Raw genomic sequence first — 21777 nt, 5'->3', positions numbered from 1 at the left:
TTCTCTGCCCCGAGCATGGTGGGCTGAAAGCGCCAGGCAGTGATCTCCCTACCCCAGGAGCGCCTCTCAACATAACGGGGGTTGGTGGACAAATGGGCCACGCTTCTCACCTCTGGGAAGTGTCCTTCACTACCTCCCAGAGGTCCTTGGCACTGCTGAGCTTCAGTCGCCCACAGCGACTGAGTGACACACCCATCACCAGCTGTTTCCCTTCCCTTCTCCCCCACTGGTGTTTCCTGGGGTCACCTCCTAGATAAACTGCTTGCCTTTGAATCATCAGCTCAGACTCTGCTTCTGAGAAACCCCAACTAAAACCTAGTTATTAAGCAGGTGTTCTGTGCTGGAGAACAAAGAAGACAGTTTCTGTTCTTGGGGAACTTACATTGTAGCTGTAGACAAGACAGCCCACAAATAAGGAAATGAGTGATATCTATCGATCTATATGTATATCTATATGTATATATATATAGGGAATTTTAGGTGGCTACATGAGAAGAGAATAAAAGTACAGTAGGGTGCGGTGGTTTTCAAACATGTCCCCCCACACCCATTTCGCCCATGGGTGAAGGTAGTCAAAAGCTATAAACTTCTAGTTACAAGGTAAATAACTCCTGGGGATGGAGTGTCCAGCATGGTGACCATAGTCAACAATAACATATTGTATATTTGAAAGTAGCTAAGAGCGTAGATCTTAAAAGTGCCCCCCCCAAACACACACGCACACAAATTGTAACTTGTGTGGTGATGGATGTTAACGGAATTATTTTGGTGGTCATTCTGTAGAATATACAGTATCAAATCATTATGCTGTATACCTAAAACGAATACAATATATGTCAATTATACCTCAACTTGAAAAGTTAAAAACAAGTAAATAAAATTTGCCCACGATACTTTGACACTCTTCCTTTCAAAAAATGGAGCCCCATCCACCCCTGTACCCCATCTTGAATGTTGGCTAGACTGAGTGACCATCTTCTAATGAATAAAGTGACACAAGTGACAGAACCTCAGCCTCTTTCTTGGATCACTCACTCTGGGGAAAGCCAATCACCATGCTGTGAAGACGCTCAAGCAGCCCTTTGGAGACGCCCACGTGGTGAGGAACCCAGGCCTCCTGCCAACAGCCATGTGGATGCGCCATCTTGGAAAAGGATCTTCCAACCTCAGTCCAGCCTTCAGATGACTGCAGTCCCCGCCACATCCTGATGACAACCTCATGAGAAACCCTGAGCTCAGATTCCTGGTCTTCAGAGACTGTGAGATGATAAAGGTTTGCTGTTTTAAAGCCACTGTGTTTGGAGGTAATTCATCCCAGTAGCAATAGATAATGATGGGTGAATTTGGTGGACAGACACATACACTCAGTCCAGTTCAGAGCATCTACCTAGAAGCAGAACCTGAATGGGGACATAGACGCCTGTGATTGTTTTTGGTGGAGAGAACTCTCAGGAGAGAGAGAGATTGAGAGAAGCAGGATGTGACAGAGGAAGGGGCTCAGGCAGGATGTGGGTCCAGCTCCAGCCTGATCCCATGGAGCGGGGGGAGCTCCGGAGTGTGAATTGCCCCATACAGTTGTTTCAGCTTGAGGCAAAGGGGTTGGCCCTTAGCAACCCTATATCAGACAGCCATTAGCTGTGGGCTGCACCTGGGGGGAGTGGACGCCCCCCTGGCATCTCCAGAGAAGGGAGCTTTCACCAACACAAGACATTCTCCAGAGGAGGGGCAGGTGAGAGCCATTAGCCAGCCAACACTGAAGGAAGAAGTAGATGGGTGTGCTGGCCCAGAAAAGGGAATCTAGTTTGGGTGGGGGCACTAGCAGTGTTTCCAGAAGTGGCCATCGGCCATATCTAGCGGGCTTAGCCCCATCATTCATCTTATTTTTGTTTAGCAAACACTTATCTATCATTTTCAGTGTTCCAGGCACTGTTCTGAGATCTGTACACATTTAAATCTTCACAACAACCTATAAATCAGGCACTGTTGTTACAACCACTCAGGAACACAGTCTCAGGGATCCTCCGCTCACCGCCCGGGGCCCACTGAGCGCTCCCTCCCTCGCCCCACTGCCACTCACCCCCATCCATCTTGCGGCCCAGCGCCCCCAGCTCTCACCGCCTCCTCCTGGCAAATCCTCCTTCCGGCTCTTAATTGATTCTTAATCTGCAGCCTTGGGGCAGCCCTGCTGAGAAGGCAGGTGGAAATCATTTCCTACAGGGCCCTCCAGTGCTCAGGGCATCTGAGGGGGAGCCCCACCCCCAGTTTCTAGCAGTCCTGGGCCCGCGGTCCCTACCAAGTCCTGTCCCATTTATTCTCTGTTCCCCCGCTTACTCTCCTCATCCCAGGGGCTTTGGGGGAGGATGTGGCAAAAAAGAATCCCCCCCAACCCATGCCAAGGAAAGACCAGAGCTTTCTGGGAGTACTGGGTTTGGGCACCCATCCGAGGCCCACCTGTCCCCCCAGCCCAGAGGTGCTCACGGGGTGGGGGGGTGTGGGGGGGCGATTCTGTCCCCCAAGGGCAATATGGCCATGTCTGGAGCCATATTTAGTTGTCCCAACTCAAGGAGGGGGGTGTTTCTACCCACGGGTAGCGGGTGGAGGCCAGGGATACTGCTAAACACCCTACAGGGCACGGGAGGGTCCCCGCAGAGAACGATCTGGCCCCGAATGTTAGCAGTGCCAAGGCTGAGACTCTACTCCCAGGCTCGGGGTGCAGCCGGCTGGTGGGCCAACAAGACACCAGGGACACTTTGAAGGTCCCCCTGGTGCCTCTAACCTGCAGCGTGGGAAACCACGTGGAGAGAGTCTGTTTTCAGGCCCCCCTCCCCCTTTCCTCTGTGGGGCTCCCATGTCTGTCAGCAAAGGGCCAGGAAGAATCTGTGGGTGGAAACAGCCTCACAGATCCCAGCCGGCGTCTCCTTCCACCTCCCTGGTCCCGGCACCTCCCGGGGCGCAGAGGACTCCGCAGTGGCCCGGCTTCCTGACCTTCCTGCGCGGGACGGAGATGAGGTAGACAGGCCCCAAGTGTGAAGTCCAAGTACCCAAGTTAAAGGAAGGGAAGAGAAGCCTGGGAGGAGGGAAGAAGCAAGCCCTGAGGAGAAAGGGGTGGATGTGGGGAAGGAGAGACAGCAATGGAGCGAGCAGTGTGGGTAGGTCCGGGGAGGCCGAGGCTCAGGGTGCGTGTGCGTCCTGGGCAAGCAAGTCACCTGGTCTTCCAAACACACGCTTCACACTCATCTAGTCACATGCTCGCACCCTCGCGCCCCCCTCAAGTTCCCACACAACCCCACATTCTCACACATCCACACGCTCACACATTACACACTCAATGACACAGCCTCCACACCTCAAATTCTCATACAGTCACACATGGTCAGTTGTGCACTCACACACATTCACACGTACACACTCACACACTCACACAGATTCACAGCACACACTCACACAAATTCTCACACACTCACACATCCACACACGTAGCTTCACACACACTCACACACATTGGCATACACACTCTCACCGTCACACCAATTCTCACACACACAATCACACACACACAAATTCTCATACACTCTCACACATCCGCACACATTCCCATACTCACACCCTCAAATTCTCAACTACACAATCTCACATTTATGCACTCATAGTTCACACCTACACATTCACACACACATTCACATACACACTCTCACATCCTCAAATTCTCACAGTCACACATTCTTATAGATATACAGCCATACACTGTCACACACACATCCGCATCTCTAGACACTCACACAGCCTCACACACTCTTGCACACTCACACCATCACACTTATCTCAACTTCACATACACACACAGCTGTATGGTTTGTGTCTGTCTCTCCGGGATGTCAGTCAGCCCAGTGCAGGCAGAGATTTATCTCGTTCACCCCGGTGCCCAGAACCGGGTCAGACGCACAGGAGGTGCGTACAAAAACTCCTACACCCTCGAATTCTCACACTTCCTCACGTTCATGCGATCACACACAGTTGCATCAGTCCCACACTCACACATCCTCACACGTGCACACGAACACACACAGGCTCTGCAAACACTTGTGGTTTCCCCTGCCTGGGCCCCCACTCCCCTCCGCCAAAGCCACCCTAAGACTGTGTAAATGTCACGGGCTGTGCTGCTCTGGCCCAGGCAGGCCGGGGAAGGCCAGGGCGGGAGGGCAACAGTGAGCTGAGCCCTGGTCTGCTCAGCTCCCCACAAGCCTGACGACACTCAGATCCCTCTGCTTTAGGACTGGGCAGATTTAGAGAGAGAGCCAGCCTTCTGGAACCAGAACCGGCAAAACCCAGCACCCCACGGGCCTCCGGTGTGGGGCGACGAGGATGACGGAGGTCCTTTGTCATTGTTCCTTCACGGATTCATTTTGCATATTTGATTGAGCACCTCTTCTGTCTGACCCCGTTCTGTTCTCTGGGGGCACCGGGGTGAACGAGATAAAAATCCCTGCCTGGATGGGGCTGACGTCCTGGAGAGATAGACACTAAACAAACACGTGGGTGTATCTGAGGTTGCCATAAGGGATATTAAAAAAAATACTAATAAAACCAGAATGAAGCATGATGGAGGGAAGGTAGGATCCGTAGGCTGAGATCTGAGTGAGGAGAGACACAGAGAAGAGCTGCTGGCAGGGGGAACAGCACAGGCAAAGGGCAAGAGGTGGGTGTCCACCTGGCTGCAGGGAAACCTGTGTGTCCAGAGCTGGGGAATGAGAGGGATAGATGAGGGCGAGGAGACCAAGGGAAGGCAGAAGCCGCCTGCCCCCAGGGTCCTGGGGTGGGGGTGGGGTCACCATCAGGGGTCAGCATTTAGTTCTAAGTGAGCCGGGTCCATGGAGGGTTTTAGGGACAGGGGTTTCCTGTGGCTGCTATAACAAATGACCACAAACCAGGTGGCTTAAAACAACTGAAATGGGGCTTCCCTGCTAGCGCAGTGGTTGGGAGTCCGCCTGCCGATGCAGGGGACGCGGGTTCATGCCCCGGTCTGGGAAGATCCCACGTGCCGCAGAGTGGCTGGGCCCGTGAGCCATGGCCGCTGGGCCTGCGCGTCCGTAGCCTGTGCTCTGCGGGGGGAGAGACCACAACAGTGAGAGACCCGCGTACCACAAAAAAAAAAAAACAACAACTGAAATGTATCCTCTGACAGTTCTGAAGGGCTGAAGTCCAAGATGAAGGTGTGGGCAGGGCCGTGCTCCCCCTGAAGTCCCTAGGGGAGGATGCTTCCTGGTCTCTTCTAGCTTCTGGTGGCCGCAGATGCCCCTTGGCCTGTGGCTGCATCCCTCCAATCTCTGTCCTCACACGGCTTCCTCCTCTCTGTGTCTCTCTGTGTCAGAATATCCTTCTCTTTTCTCTAGTCTAAAGACACCAGTCAGAGACTTCCCTGGTGGTCCAGTGGTTAAGACTTTGTGCTTCCAGGGCAGGGGGTGCAGGTTTGATCCCTGGTCGGGGAACTAAGATCCCACGTGCCTCACGACACAGCCAAAAAACAATGTTTTAAAAAGTCCTTCTTTAAAAAAGAAAAAGAAATAAATAAAAATAAAGACACCCGTCATTGGAGTTAGGGCCCATTGCTTAAGAATCTCATCTCCAGATCCTTAACTGATTTTATCTGCAAAGACCCAGGTCACATTCTGAGGTTCCCATTGGACAGGAATTTGGGGAGGGAGAGAAACTCTATTTAATCTGATACACTGCGGTTGAAATAGTGGGGTCCCTCGGCCCCTCAGACTGGGTGCACTCCTGGGGGTCTCCCTCTCTGATGGCCTCCTTGCTTTCTGCACCCAATCTGGCCTCCCCGCCTGGGGACCCTGTCCCCTGAGGCTCCAACCCAGACCACATCCAGCCTGGCGGGATCCAGCCCCTTGGTCCTTTCTTTCAGCCCCGGATGCCTTCTGAGGAAGCTCCACTCCATCCCACAACCCCGTGGGCATTTCAACCCCATTCTCCACCCCGGAGACTTTGCTGGAAAACAGCTAATTATGTCCCTCCCCTGAAGCCAGTCTGGTGGACCTAGGGTGGTATTGGGTGAATGTGCCCTGCGTCCACAGCCAGCAGCCCACACTCCAACACACAGAGATTTCTCTATATTTTTAATTCCACAGCAGTACTTTGATTAGAGAGCCAATGTGTTGTGTACGACCTCAGGGACCTCATTATTTTTCTAACTCAAATAAATACGGCGTTCGGAAAGCAGGGAGGGGCGGAAGGGGGTGGAGGAAAGGAAAGACGCAGGAAACCTCATCTATAAAAAGAACGCAGGCCTTAATGAGCTTTTAAAACTTGCCAACCCCCCTCCCTCCTCACTGATCTATAAACAGAAGATATGGCTTCTGGCTTCAGCTGCAGGATTTGGGGGTGCAGTGTGGGCACAGCTGGGGAGGGGGGCTCATCTAGGTGTCTAAGATTTTGGAGGGTTCCCAGCTGCTGGGAGGATGGGAGTGGTCCAGTCTAAGCTCAGAGGGAGTCGCCACCATTTGGGATCCAAGTTTGACTGGCGTGATGATCTGAGAAATATCTAGAGTTCCCCGATCCCCTGGGCCCTCTTGCGCTGGGCCCACACTGGCATGAGGAGGAACGAGGGAGAGGTAGCATTGCATCATCCTTGTGTGTCTGGAAATTCATCCCCAAAGCCTCCTCTGGGAGAGGCTGGGGTGAGCAGATGGGGAAACTGAGGCAGGACAGAGCAAAGAAGGCTGGACCATAGTGTGTGTTGGGGAGAGACCATAGGCACTCTCCCCAACCCACTCTCATGGTGGGACAAACAAGCCTTGGGCCTGCCCAGTGGCTGATGGGAAGGGGAGCTACCACCAGCCTAAGGAACCCCTTCAGTGGCTATGATGTTGGGGAGGATGGAGTAAGGCGATGACCATGGAGCTCCCAATAGGGCAGGGTGACCTTCAAGCCACTGCTGTGTTCGTCCATTCAAACAGGAGCCAAGACGCTTCCCAGAGCAGGCAGCAAAGCCAATTTCAGGTGAAGGTGAGTTCTTTGAGCAGAAATGTGCTTGGACCTGATGAATTTCTGTGTGATGAAAATTCCAGGGAGCAGGACAGACCCAGGGCCTCTGGGCAAGGGCTTTAAGAAGGACCCAGGGTGGGGAGAGGGAGGAAGGGGTAAAAGAAAAGAGTCAGGTCATGCAAAGACATGTGTGCGTTCAAGTGGCTGATGGGGGAAGGGTGGGATGCAGGAAGATGCAGGGGAGTGGGGGAGGGCTACATAAAGGATAGAGAGGGGTGCTCAGTCTAAAATGCAGCCCCTACCGCTCATTTTCTCTCTACCCATTTTAGTTTTCCTCATGACATTTCTTTTGTCACTCTCTGACATGATGTTTGTTTGTCAGCTGCCTCCTCCACCAGGCTGGCCTCCTGCCTTGCTGCACCTGAGGGCAAGGGGTTTTGCCTATCTTGAAAGGTGGGTGGGCAGGTGTCAGTTGGGGCAGCTGTCCTGGGGTGTAAGCAATGGTGTGCTGGTAAACCAGCTGGGATCTGTAATGTTTGCCAATTTACATGATGTAAATTCTCCCACCTTGGTCAATTTCAAGCTGTGAAAGTGATGTCACTGAGAGGGAGAAGGGGGAGCTCTTGACTGAATGTTATTTCCCCCCCAGATTCACATGTTGACATCTTAACCCCCAAGGTGATAGTATTAGGAGGTGGGGGCCTTTGGAAGGTGATTAGCTCATGAGGGCAGGGTCCCCATGAATGGAATTAGTGCCCTTATAAAAGAGACCCCAGAGAGCTACCTGGCCCTTTCCACTGTGTGAGGACACAGTGAGAAGACACCATTTATGAAGCAGAAGAGAGTCTCACTGGACAACAAATCTGCCTGCGTCTTGATCTTGGACTTCCAGCCTCCAGAACTGTGGGAAATCAATGTTTATTGTTTATAAGCAACCCAGTCTATGGCATTTTGTTATAGCAGCCCCAATGGACTGAGACAGCGGGCATGAGGGGGTCTCCAGATGGGTGCAAGCTACAGTGTGCTCATAAACCAGCTGGGACAAGGGCATCTGTTTATAGTGTCTGCCAATTTCCATGGTGTAAATTCTCCCATCTTGGCAGATTTCAGGCTGTGAATGTGATATCTGATATCTGAGCCCTGAGCTAGGAAGAGATATGCATAATTGGCTCTTGGGAGCCAGTTTGATCCAACTCAAGTACACCAATTGGTGTCATCTCCTGGCCTGGAATTGGTCCTTTTGCAGTTTGGGCTCAGGAAGAAGGGAGGAGAAGGAGGAAGGTGAAGCAGGCCTTTCTGCCTTCCATTCCAGGACCATTTCACTCACTGTTCCCTGGCCTGGCATGATCTTTCTCCAAATAATAACCAAGTCTTCCCTACCCACTCTGAGAAGACCCCATCCCACCCTCCTGCTGGCCCTGCCCCCTAAACAGCCCAGCATCCTCTGAGCCCCCTGCAGTGACTACCCACGCAGGTATCATTACTGCCAAATCTGTATTTTATGAGTAGGAACATGAGGCACTGTAAGTTAAAGCACGGGGCTAGAGGCACAGAGCCAGAGAGTGACAGGCTGCCTGCTGAATCAATTTGTGTAACAATTGGGCTTTATTACTGCCCACTTCCATCTCCTCCTCAGTACATTGTAGGCACTTTTTGCTGCTTTGTCTGCTAGACATCAGTGCGAGCACCAGCTCTGCTGTCTGAGCGTGGCCAAGTTACTTCTTCTCTCTGAGCCTCAGTTTTCCCTTCTGCAAAATGGGTATAGAAGAGTACCTACCCCCAACGTGGTGTCATGCACCTTCACGGAGGGAATACGTGGCTCGTGTACCTCTAGAGCAGGGTTTCTGGACTTTAGCGATACTGACGTTTAAGGCTGGGTCATTGTTTGTTACAGGGTCCTGTCCGGTGCATTGTAGGTTGCTTAGCAACAACCCCAGCCTCCACCCACTATATGCTGGTAGCATCCATGCCCCAAGTGAGACAACCAAAAATGTCTCCAGATATTGCCAAATGTCTCCTGGGGATGGGGGTGGGCAGAATCCCCTCTGGTTGAGAAACACCATTCTAGATCAGCAATTCTTCACCCTGTCTGCACGTTAGAATTACCTGGGAGTTGAAAACTCCCCAAAGCCAGCCTCACCCAATTGCCTTAGGTTCTCTGGGGGTGGGGTCAGGAGTCAGCATTGTTAAAGCTCCTTAGGTGATCCCAGTGGGCTGCTAAGGTTGAGACCAGTGGTGGGAGACACATGACGCACCCAAAGTGGAGGATGCCAGGAGCCTCAATGAAGGCGTGGGCCACATCCAGGGAAATCAACAGGGGGTGGTGATGTACCCCAGGGCTGCCAGGAGCTGGGAGCTGTTACTACCCTGTCTCAATCAGCTTGGGCTGCCAAAACAAAGAGCAGGTTGCTTAAACAACAGACATTTATTTTCTCCGTTCTGGAGAGTGAAGGCGATCAGGAGACTGATCAAGGCGCCAGCAGAGTTGGTTTCTGCTGAGACCTCTCTTCCTGGTTTCCGCACCGCTGGGCTTGCGAGATCTCCGCTCCCTGACCAGGGATTGAACCGAGGCCGTGACAGTGAAAGTGCTGAATCCTAAGCACTAGACAACCGGGGAACTCCTTTAACTTTAATTACCTCCTTAAAGGCCCTGTCTCCACATACAGTCATACTGGGGGTTAGGGCTTCAACATATGAATTTGAAGGGGGACGATTCAGTCCACAAGAAGGCGAATGGAAGAGCATCCAGTATGGAGACAAACTGCGAGCTTCCAGGGACGTATGGTGGTGGGCACGCAACCACTTTGTGAATGTAGGCTGTTGATAAAGGGCAGGAGGGCTGAGTGGACACGCTGGGCCCTGCAGTGGCTGGTACATCCATGGATGGGGCATGGGGGGATGGCTGTGAGAGGCCCCTCCAAAATGAGATTCATGCAGGACAGTGTCCCCAGAGCGGATGACCCCCCCTACACACACACACACACACACATGGGTTCCCAGACCCCTCTGCCCATCAAGGCTGGCCAGAGGCAGCTGCAGAAGGGACAAAGGGTGGAGTCAAAGCCAAGGCCTCCAGCTCAGTAGACCTGATGGGAGGCAGGAATCATACACATACTGCTCAACTCAACAGAGGGAGCGGGGACACCCAGGAACTCAACCCCTGACCTCTGACTATTAAACTTGAAGCTGGTAACCAAGCCCCACCCCCAGGGGGACAGGATGCTACAATAAGTTTATCTCTGTGTGTATGTGTGTTAAAATACGTATAACGTAACATTTACCATTTTTTAATTGTAACCGTTTTTAAGCTCACAGTTCAGTGGTATTAAGTACCTTCACTTTGTTGTACAACCAACACCACCATCCATCCCCAGAACTCTTTTTATCTTGTAAATCCGAAACTGTTCCATTAAATAATAACTCCCCCTCCCCCTCCCCCAGTCCTTGGCAACCACCATTCTACTTTCTGTCTTTATGATTTTGACTAATCTAAGAACCTCTCATAAGTGGAATCATACAGTATTTGTCTTTGCGTGGCTGGATTATTTCACTGAGCATACCGTCCCCAAGTTTCATCCGTGTTGTAGCATATTGCAAAATTTCCTTCCTTTTTAAAGCTGCATAATATTCCATTGTATGAATATACCACATTTTGGTAATCGATGGATGGACACTTGGTTTACTTCCATGTTTTAGCTACTGTGAATAATGCTGCTATGAACATGGGTGCACAGATATCTCTTTCAGACCCTGCCTTCCATTCTTTTGTGTGTACACCCAAGAAGTGGGGTTGCTAGGTCAATGGTAGGCGTGTCTTTAGATCCAGCAAGACCTACTATGTAGGTCCTAAGTGTCCTAAGACTGGGGATGCAGCAATGAACAAGACAGAGGCCCCTGTCCTCCCTGAGCCAATGTCCCAACAGAGAGGGAGACAATGAATTAGTTAAATAATATAGAAGTTGATAAGTTCTAGGAGGAAGGTAAAGCAGAGAAGACGAATGGGAGTTCTGGGAATGGGTTACAATTTTAATTGGGTGGCCAGGGAAGATCTCATGGAGAAGTTGACTTTTGAGCAAAGAGGTGAGGGAGGTGAAAGAGTTATATTTTTTATGTAGTCCTGCGTAAAAAATTACCCCAAAACCTAGTGGCTCTAAACAACAACATGGATGATCTTGTGATGATTTGGGGGTCTGGAATCTGGGTGCCACTTAGCTGGTCCTGTAACTCATGAGGCTGCACTCAGGGCATCCACTGGGGCTATATGGTCATCTCAAGGCTCAAATTGGGAGAATCACACACAAGGCTGAAGACAGAATTCAGTTCCCCACTGGCTGTTGGCTGAAGGCTACTCTCCGTTCTTTGCCACCCTCCATAGCATGGCTTACCTCATGGCCGCTGGCTTCATCAGAACGAGAGACAAGAGTGCTGGCAAGAGGGAGAGTCCAGCAGGACAGAAGTCACAGTCTTATAACCTAATCTTGGAAGTGACACCCCATCACCTTTGCCATGTCCTATTGGTTAGAAGTGAGCGGTTCAGCCTCCACGCAAGATGAGAAAATTACACAGGTGCCTGAAGACCAAGAAGCAGGGACCATTGGAGACCATCTTAGGTGCTGCCTACCACAGGAACCGTGCAGATACCTGGGGGAAGAGCATTTGAGGCAGAAGGAACAACATGTGCAAAGACGCCGAGACAGGAACAAGCTTGGACTGTGGCTGGGAAAAAAAGGACAATATGCCTGGAGCAGGGATTAAGTAAGGGGAAAGGGTAGAGCACGAGGGCAGAGAGACCAGCAGCCATCCTGAGGGCCATGGGAAGAAATCCGCAATTTTTTCTAATAGCAATGAGCACCACCGGCCAATTCCTAGACAAGGCATGCGTCGTCTAATTTATGGTTTGAGAAGATTCCTGTGATGCTTGCGGAAGTAATACGGTACTCGGTTTTTGCTTTAAAATACTCCATTCATTAGCAGATTCAAACTTGTATATAGAGAATGGATAAACAGCAAGGTCCTACTGTAGAGCACAGGGAACTATAGGCAATATCCTGTGATAAACCATAATGGAAAAGAATATGAAAAAGAATGTATATATATATGTATAACTGAATCACTTTGCTGTACAGCAGAAATTAACACAACATTGTAAATCAACTATACTTCAATGAAAAAAAGATTATAAAATACTCCCTGAAAAGACACGTTGGGAGGTAAGCGATGAAACAAGATGGGCAAAATGTGGGTTATCGTAAAAGTCGGGTGACAGGACCCTATGGGCTCTTCATACTCTTCTGTCTGCTTTAGCACATGCACGAAATTTTTCTATAATAAAAAGGGAAATATTAACGACAAACTGTGTATCAGATTTCTGAAGTGTGAACAAACAGTGGGGGAGCCAGGGCGGAAGCAGGTGTTCGAGGCAGAGGTGACTACAACGGTCCAGGCTACAAGCTATCAGCATGTTGGCCAAAATCAGAGGCTGCTGATACCGAGTGTTGATGAGACGTGGAGGAACTGGAACTCTCATCCACTGCAGGTGTGCAAAGAGAGTCTGCCAGGTTTGTTTGTTTGTTATGAAGTTACACACTCACCATACAGCCCAGCAATTCAATTCATAGGTATTTACCCAAGAGAAATGAAAACATATGTCGGTGCAAAGATCTGCTGACAAATGTTCATAGCAGCTTTATTTGTTATTGCCGAAAAACTGGAAAAAACCCAGATGTCTAGGATGAGAGAATGGATAAACAAATTGAGGTCCGTTCATACCATGGGATACTCTGCTGCAAGAAAAAGGAACAAACTGCTAATAAGGGAACTGGATAGAGATCTCAGAATGCTAGCTACCCAGGAGAAGCAGCCAGACAAAAGAGGCCACCCTGTGTGAACTTCTATTTGTATGAAATTCTCCAAAAAAGCTAAAGTAACCCATGTCGACAGAAATCAGACTAGTGATTAGGGTTGGGGATGAGGCAGATGGGAAACTTCTGGGACCTTCTAGATGGGAATGTTCCATAGTCTGATGGTGTGGCCGCCCAGGGCCCAGAGGCACCTGCAATGCACGCAGGCATCTCGCTTTAAAGGATGTAAATGATCTCTCAATAAGAGGGCCAGGGAAAATGATTCCAAACCCGGCGTGATAACAATGGGGTGAGAAGCAAATGGGATTTCGTACTCAGTTCCGAGGCAAAGCCCGCAAACCTTGCAGGTGGGCAGGTTGTGGAGGTGAGAGGCAGCCCCGTGGCCTCCCCACTTTAGGGGAGGGGGAAGCCCAGACCTCCACCCCTGGGCGGGACTCGCTGGCGGGTCTAAAACCTTCCCTGCAGCGGCCCAGGCGGTCGATAGCAGACACCCCGGCTCCGTCCCCGTCCCGCCTGCCGGGCAGCCCAGCCCCTTCCCGCCAGCCCAGTCCCCGGGAGGGGACGCGGGCCGGGTGGATCCTGCTCTGCAGACCCACATCTGACTCTGGTCCCCCTCCCCACGTGTCCCTCCTTCTCTGTCCCCAGAAGTCCGAGACTCTGAGACTTGATCTCGTCCGGGGACTGGAGCGAGGCACCCAGGCAGCCGCCCCTGGGGGCTGCACCGTGATGGGCCTGCCTGAGCCCACTGCCAGCCCCTCTACCCCACACAAGAGGCACGGGGAGCCCAGGTGGCTCCGTGAAAGATGGGAGCTGAGGTCTTACTGTTGGAGCAGACCATAAATCTTAACTTAGAGCCACATCTTTGATGTCATTCAGGCTCGCGTTCGTTAGTTCATTCATTCATTCAACAAGTATTTACTGAGTGTCTAAGACGCCTAAACAACAAAACAACCCCCCACCCCCCCTGGAGCCGACATCTTAGACCAGCAGCGACAAACATATGATGAAGCCACAAATGAGGACACATAGGTAATTTTCAATTTCCAGTAGCCACATTTTAAAAAGTGGAAAAGAAATAGATGCAATTAATTGTAATCATATATTCTATTTAACCCAGTATAGCCAAAATATTATCCTTTCAACACATAATCAATATTTTTAAATGTATTTATGCGATATTTTACGTTCTTTTCTCAGTACTAAGTCTTTGAAATCCTGTACGTTTTTATTAGAACATACCTCAATTTCGACTGGTCTTTTTTCCAGCTGGCATGCGGGATCCTAGGTCCCCCATCAGGGATTGAACCCGGCCCCAGCAGTGAAAGTGTGGAGTCCTAACCACTGGACTGCCAGGGAATTCCTAAGACCCAATTTCCAAATAAGGCTGCATTCACATGGCCCAGAGGACAGGACTTGGGCATGTCTTTTGGGGAGCACAATCCAACCCATGACGTAGGCCATGTCCCATGGATCAGCTGTGGGCCCCCAACACATGGCACAACGTCTCTGAGCCCCTCTCAGTGGCACAGAATAGGTGCTCAATAAACCAAAGCTACTGTTTCCATCATCCCCAGGGCCTCTCCTGCCAGCTGGTCTGCTTGCAAGCAGCCTCAGGGACCCAGGTTGGAGCATCAGGCACAGTACCTGGTATCACCTGGGGGAGACGGCAGTGTCCTGGTTGATGGTACAGGCTCTGGCCTCAGAAGGACAAGGGTTCAAACTCTAGTTCCACCACCTAAAAAATTCAGTGGCCTTGAACAGGTGACTTTGAACCTCTGAGCTTCAATGTCCTCATTTGTAATGGGAAGGGGTGTGTCGATTGCTTCAGCAAATATTTATTGAGAACCTACGGTGTGCCAGGTTCTGAGTGCGAGGGCTGGGTTTACAGTGGTGAATAAAAGAGGTGAGGTCTGGGCTTCCCTGGTGGCGTAGTGGTTGGGAGTCCGCCTGCCGATGCAGGGGACGCGGGTTCGTGCCCCGGTCCGGGAGGATCCCACATGCCGTGGAGCAGCTGGGCCCGTGAGCCATGGCCGCTGGGCCTGCGTGTCCGGAGCCTGTGCTCCACAACGGGAGAGGCCACAACAGTGAGAGGCCCGCGTATTGCAAAAAAAAAAAAAAAAAAAAAAGAGGTGAGGTCTGCGCTCAGCAGGGAGATGAGTGATAAAAACAAGAAACATGCTATTCAGAAAATTTAAATGGTCTGATGGATTGGTGTAGAGAGGGCTTCTCGGAGGACGTAACATTAATTGACGTCTGAATAAGGGCATTCCGGGCAGAGGAAAAGGCAAAGTGGTCCTGGGTCCTGGGGTTTGATGATAGAGTCATTAATTTATTCACTCATTCACTCAACAAATGTTGTTCAGCCCCATCCACCCGCCATGGATACAGCCCTGGATGAAGAACATTTGGTACAGGTCCTGGTCAGGCTGAAATGCTCAGTAACCATTGACAGTTATTGATGGTCAGTAAATTCAGGAATCTCTCCGCCCCATCCTTCCCCGGGAGACTTTCCTGAGGGAGGAGCCTCTGCTCTATGGCTTTCTTTCCACAGTGAAGACGACTTTCTTGTTTTCATTCTGGTTGTAAGATGATACATACCAGGGGGAGAAAATCCAGGCAGGTAGAAAGAGGACAATACCTGTATTCTCACCTCCTGGAAGGAAGTATGGTTAACACTCTGAGGGTATCTTTCTGGATGTTTCTCTGTACAAGCAGGTGTGCACTCGCACACACGGGTGTGCACACATGCATGCATGCATGCCTACAAATGCCTACATATGCACACATGCTTGCTCTCATTCATAGACACCACACACAGAAGTGCACAAAAGCATGCAAACACGTGTGTGTTCACACCCGGGGAGACCCATGTGTGCGTGCACATGTGTGTGCAAACACACATGTGCAAACACATGCAGGTACACAGGGCCAGGATTAGGGTCAAGTGACTGAGTCTGAGTCTGGAAATCAGGGTCAGGTCCTGACTGTATTATAATGTGGTGCTTTCAGGGAACGATATTCAATACCTTGTAGTAACCTATAATGGAAAAGAATTTTTAAAAAAAGGAGGTATATATATATCTATACACACACACACACAACTGAATCACTTTGCTCTACACCTGAAACTAACAAAATATTGTAAATCAACGATGCTTCAATAAAAAAATGAAATATAAAGAAGAAAAAATGTAGTGCTTTAAAAAAATAAAATGTGGTGCTTTGTTCATATGGAATTTTTTATTATTTTGATTTATTTAAATATCACATTAGATGGAATATAATCTGTAAGAATATCAAATCTTTATGTTGTACATCTGAAACGAATATAATATCGTAAGTTAACTATACTTCAACTAAATGTATATATATATATATTGCATTAAAATATTTATCTTGATGACTGAGTTTTTTGACATGCCCTCAAATTTTGCACCTGAGGTCACTGCCTCACTTGTCTCACCTTCATCCCAGCCCCAGCACACACACACACACACACACACACACACACACACACACACACACGCACACACACACGTATGCACATACATGCACACGTGCATACATGAACACACAGGTACACACGTGGTCACACATATATACTGCAACCCAATAGTGGGGGTGAAATCCAACCAGTGCATTGGAGCCATCACTTTCTTCTGTTGCTCCCATTCTTTCTCCAGTCACTATGTAGACCCCGCCTTTTACTGGGGGTCTGGTGACATCAACCAGAACCTTGAAGACAAAAACATTGTACTTATGAGAAAGACCTCCTTTCAAATGGAACAAAAGAGAATAGAAAATATCAGAACCCACTGCACAGAGAAAAGATAAATATCACTTCATAAAACTTTTGTTTCAGTTCTGAATCTGGGTAGACTACATTGCAATGTGAAAAATTAATTCCCTGATTCTTGATCACATTGCTTGAAATCTGTGGCTATATACGACGTTTGAAACCTGTTTTCTTTTTCTTTTTCAATGAATATATCGCAGAGGTCACGTGGTGTTAATGAATATAGGTTTGATCATTTTCATTTTCTACTATGTATTTGGGCAACCTGCTAGGCACAGACGCTTCCATTGTTTCCCAGCTTTCCTTAAAGGTTTTCACAATGATGATAATAGTATCAAGCACCTGTTATGTGTTTGGCAAAGAGACTCTGAATTTCACACACATTACCTCATGGAGTCCTCATGATAAGCCCATTGCACAGGTGAGAGAATGGAGGCTCCGTGACATCAAATCATTTGCCTGAGGTCACACAGCTTACAGGTGGTGGAGCCAGGATTTGAACCATGGCTGTCTGACTCTGGAGCCCTTAACCACCCTGCATTACTCTTTATAGATCTTTGCGTATTCCTAGAAATGGACTTCCTGGGCCAGAGAGTTTACACACTTAAATGTTTAATACAAATATCTGTACTGCCCTCCAGTGTATTACTTTACACTTCCATGAGAGTACATGGGTGTGTATACTCAAAATTTCACACGTGCTGGTAAGCTGGACAAGTAAAAGGGATTCTTTAGCTGATGAATGATCAGACGGCACATCTTTACAGAGGTTTGTTGAAGTTTTATCATTCCTTTGTAAGCCCTGGGCCAATTTCACACTTGGGATGTTTGTCTTTTTCTTATTGAATCATAAGTGCTCTTTATATGTTAAGGTTCTTAATGCTTTGTCTGCCATATATGTGGTCAACAATTGAATCTCCCTTGACCTGAGACCACTTTGAAAGGCCAGACAATTCTGTTTTTATTGCACTTCTGGCCTTGATGAATGTTTCTGTTCTGACAAAACCACACAACAGGCTGTACTTTATTGGTGGTGTCTCCAGAAGCAAAAGTGGGGACTGTGAGGTCTTATAAACCTCAGTCTTATTCAGACCAACATTTGAAAAACCCCTTAGCTTTCCACGGCAAGAAAGTCAGGACCCCCAGCTTTTTGTCCCAGTTCTGTAGTCCAATGCAATGCCTCAGCTTCTGCTCCTTCCAGGTTCAGAGGGATTGGTAAATCGAGCCACACCCACCTCCCCACCAAACCATGCCCACTGCATACAAAATCTCCCCATTCGGCCATGCCCATCTCCTCTAATGGAGTGGAAGTAGCAGATACAGAGAAATGGTTGCCCCTCAAATACAGTCAAGGAAACTGTACAAGGGGGAGGCAAGCAGGAAGGGTCCCTTGACCTTGATGGCTGGCAACCACTTGGTGTCCCCAGCAACCACCTGGTTAAGGAAAGAAGGAGGCCCCTGGCTACTTAAACCTACCTTTCTAACCTACTCTTTAATATATTCCTATCAGGGCCCATGGTTTCTCTGTGCCTCAGTTTTATCACCTGTAGAATGGAGATAATTTTAAGGATGCCATGAGTTGGCATCTGTAAAGGGCTTGGAACGGTGCCTGGCACATAGTAGGTCTTCAATAAACACTGGCACATAGTAGGTCTTCAATAAACAATCTCACTGTTGCGGTGCCACTGTATTATCATTGAGGATAAGCTGCAGGCTGGAAAAGCAGGGCCCCGGGGCACCTGGAGCCAGCCCCGGGGGCAGGTGGGGCTCTGCACAGCATCTTTACCCACTGTCACCTGGAGGACTCTCTTGGGGAACAATGAGGTCCCAACTACACCCCTCCCCAGCCCCTAGTCCCCCTCATCCACGTCCCTGTCTTCAGAAGCCCAGAAGGGGCCCCCTGGGAAAGTGGCACCGTGGGGACTGCAGGCTGCCCAGCACAATTACCGTTCTCATCCTCATTAAACCACATTTTCATTCTAATTAGAGTTTCACCGCCTCCCAGAGAGAAGGGCCGATTACTTTTCACATCATTACCAGCCTCTCCCTCCCTCCTTTCCCACCCTGCTCAGGTGCCTCTTCCACACCAGCTTGTCTCTCTCTCTCTCTCTCTCTCTCTCTCTCTCTCTCTCTCTCTCTCCCCTCTCTCTTCATCTCTCCTCGGACTAAACAGAAGCGCAGAACATTTATTAGTCGCCTACGGGATGCCGAGCTTGGTGTTAGGAATCTTCACCCACAACATCATTGCCTTAGTTTTGCCCTGCTCTCATTGCCCTTTTTTCTCCAACACTTATCCCTCTGAACATGCCCTGTGATTTACTTATTCGGTTTATTGTTTATCTCTGCTCCCCCAGAATGTCAGCACCCACTTGTATCCCCAAGGGACTCCACTCCTGGGCACACTGACCCTACAGCTTCCAACAGCCAGCCTCTGGCTGCTGGATCATTCCCAGGGCAGGCAGAAAGTTCTGGAGAGCAAACACACTGCTGGAGCAGCCCTTGCCCAATGACTGGGGAAAGGAGAGGGATTAATACCCCAGCTCCCTTGCCCCTGGTGGGAAAACTCTGAGGGGTGTGTTCTACTTGGTGTCTCAGCATTTCCCCAGCAAGACTGAGTCACAGTTGTCCGCAGTGTAGATTCATTCATGAACATCCTTTCATCCAACGCCTTCCCTCCCTTACTCCCCCTCTCCCCCCATCCTTGCTTCCTGGGGTCACCTCCCAGATCAACCATATCCTGGATCTCCCAACCTCCTTGGGGTCCGGGGAAACCAGATCTCTGAGAGAGTCACTTCAGTACTCAGCACCCAGGGGATGGGTTCAGAAACCTTCTGCAGCTCTCTCTGAAACAGAAGCTCCATTTTAACTAGAACACAGCATCACTGGGCAGCTCTGACCCAGGTTTAAAATAAACTCTCTGGGGAGTTCCCTGGCGGTCCAGTGGATAGGACTCGGCATTTTCACTGAAATAAACTCTCTGGGCGCTCCCGTTTGGAATGGAGGTAACCTGCCCAGCACTTTAGGGGAGCAGCTTGACAGTATGCATTAAAATGTGAAGTGCGCAGATCATCATTTGCTTTCTGGGTGGCCAGGAGTCACAGGTCTCGAGTATGGAAATAGAGCCAGCATGTTTTGGGCAGGCTGTTTGCGACATGCAAACAAGAAATGATCTATGTGCCCATCAGTAAAGGGTGGAAAAATGAGCTACGGTACTGTGGAATACTACAAAACTGCAAAAACAGGAGCTGGATGCCTGTATGAGTTTCCTGGGGCTGACAAAACAACGTACTGCCAAGTAGGTGGCTGAAAAAAATAAGAATTTCTTCTTCCACGGTTCTGGAGGCTAGACATCCAAAATCAAGGTGTGGGCAGGGTTGGCTCCTTCTGGAGGCTCTGAGGGGAGAAGCGGTCCATGTCTCCCAGCCTCTGGTGGCTCCCAGCAATCCTTGGCTTGTGGCTGCATCACTCCAATCTCTGCCTCCGTCTGCCATGGCCTCTCTGTGTTTGTGCCTTTGTGTGTTACCTCTTTTTCTAATTGGATACCAGTCCTGTTGGACTTAAGGCCCACCCTGACCCAGGATGACCTCATTTTAACTTAACTCATGTCATCTACAAAGACCCCATTTCCAAATAAGGTCGTATTCACAGGTACCGGGGGTTGGGACTTATGTATATCTTTTGAAGAGACACATGATAGTGCCGAGGGATCGGCCCTAAGTGTGGTCTGATTCCCTTTACGTGATCACAGTCAACCTTCATTGGGAGATTAACATTCTCCTCCTGACACCCACGCCTCCAAGCTTTAGCCCAATCACAGCTATTTCTTTTCTCCCTTGATTTAGCCAGTATTCATCAGGCCCTTATAACATGTTCAGCACCGTCTTAAACATTTTAAGGGCATCCTTTTATATAATTTTTGCAGCAACCCCATGAAGCCTCTATGGTGTTAGCCCCCATTTTACAGATAGGGAAACTGATCCCCGGGTACATTGAATCCCTATTTCACTCAGCTGGTAAGTGACAGAGCTGGCCCAAGCGGCCTTTTGTCACCACTGTGGCTACTGGTTACTGATTTCCCTGGTGACAGGGTGTCCCTTCCATGAAATACATGCGGTCGTTTATTTTTTCCCACAACCCTGCGAGGCAGAAATTACTCTCATGTCATAGATGAGAAAATGAGGCAAGGAGAGAGAAAGTGACTTGCTTAAGGTCACACAGCAGGGGTCAGAGTGGGGATGTGAGCCGAACCTGTGAACTCTAGGGGGACCACAGGCTCCATCACCTGGTAAATGGAGTGAGGGTCCCCTCCAGCCCAAATGCGGTTACAGAAAGTCACAGGGCCTGGGTCTTGGCCTCCCGACTTGGAGCTGGGGAGCAGCCCCGACTGACAGAGGCCAACCAGTGGTGCCATCTGTGGGTCCTGCTCTTGAAGCATCTTGGGACTGGTAGCCCTTTCCCATCCCAGGCTCTGAGCACCACACACCAGGGACCCAAGTCAGCCTCTAGGTCTCTCAGAGCTTGGGGACCCACAGGCGCCACCCTCACCTCGCAGGGGGTAATTAATTAACGCTAATTAGTATCTGTGTTCACTGAGCCAGCCAGGCCCCTGGGCCTGGAGCCTCCAAGGAAGGAAAGCATGAGAAGGCTGGTACCCTGCCAAGCAACAGGGATTATTCAGACTGCCACGGCGGGCGAGCAGGGAAGGGCTCACGGTAACCAGCTGACCAGTGGGAAAACGGAGGCACGGGTGAGGACCAAGCAGCGACGGACAGCTTCCAAAGTGGTTTGCCACTTGAAAGAACAAGGAGACAAGCCTTGGAGATCCAGCAGCTCCTGGCTTCGCATGAGCTCTGGGTCCCACCCCTGAGCTTCAGTTTCCTCATCTGTAAATGGGCCAATAATTTTTTTTCTTCTGTGTGCGAGGAGACTCGTCAAGTTTTTATGCATGTGAAATGCTTTGCACTCAGACTCCGTTTCCCCGGCTGCCTACGGGAGAGGACTACTGCAGCCACTTGGTTTAGTTTCCCTCTTCCGCATACAATGAGCAGGCAGGGTACCCCCTTTGCTGCTCCTCCCTTTGGAAGGTTCCCAGGGCAGGGCCCGACTTCACAGAAGACTCTGAAAGAT

The sequence above is a fragment of the Leucopleurus acutus genome (assembly GCF_964270905.1).
Source record: "Leucopleurus acutus genome assembly, chromosome: 3".
Taxonomy (NCBI): domain Eukaryota; kingdom Metazoa; phylum Chordata; class Mammalia; order Artiodactyla; family Delphinidae; genus Leucopleurus; species Leucopleurus acutus.
Note: the sequence above shows the minus strand (reverse complement) of the source record.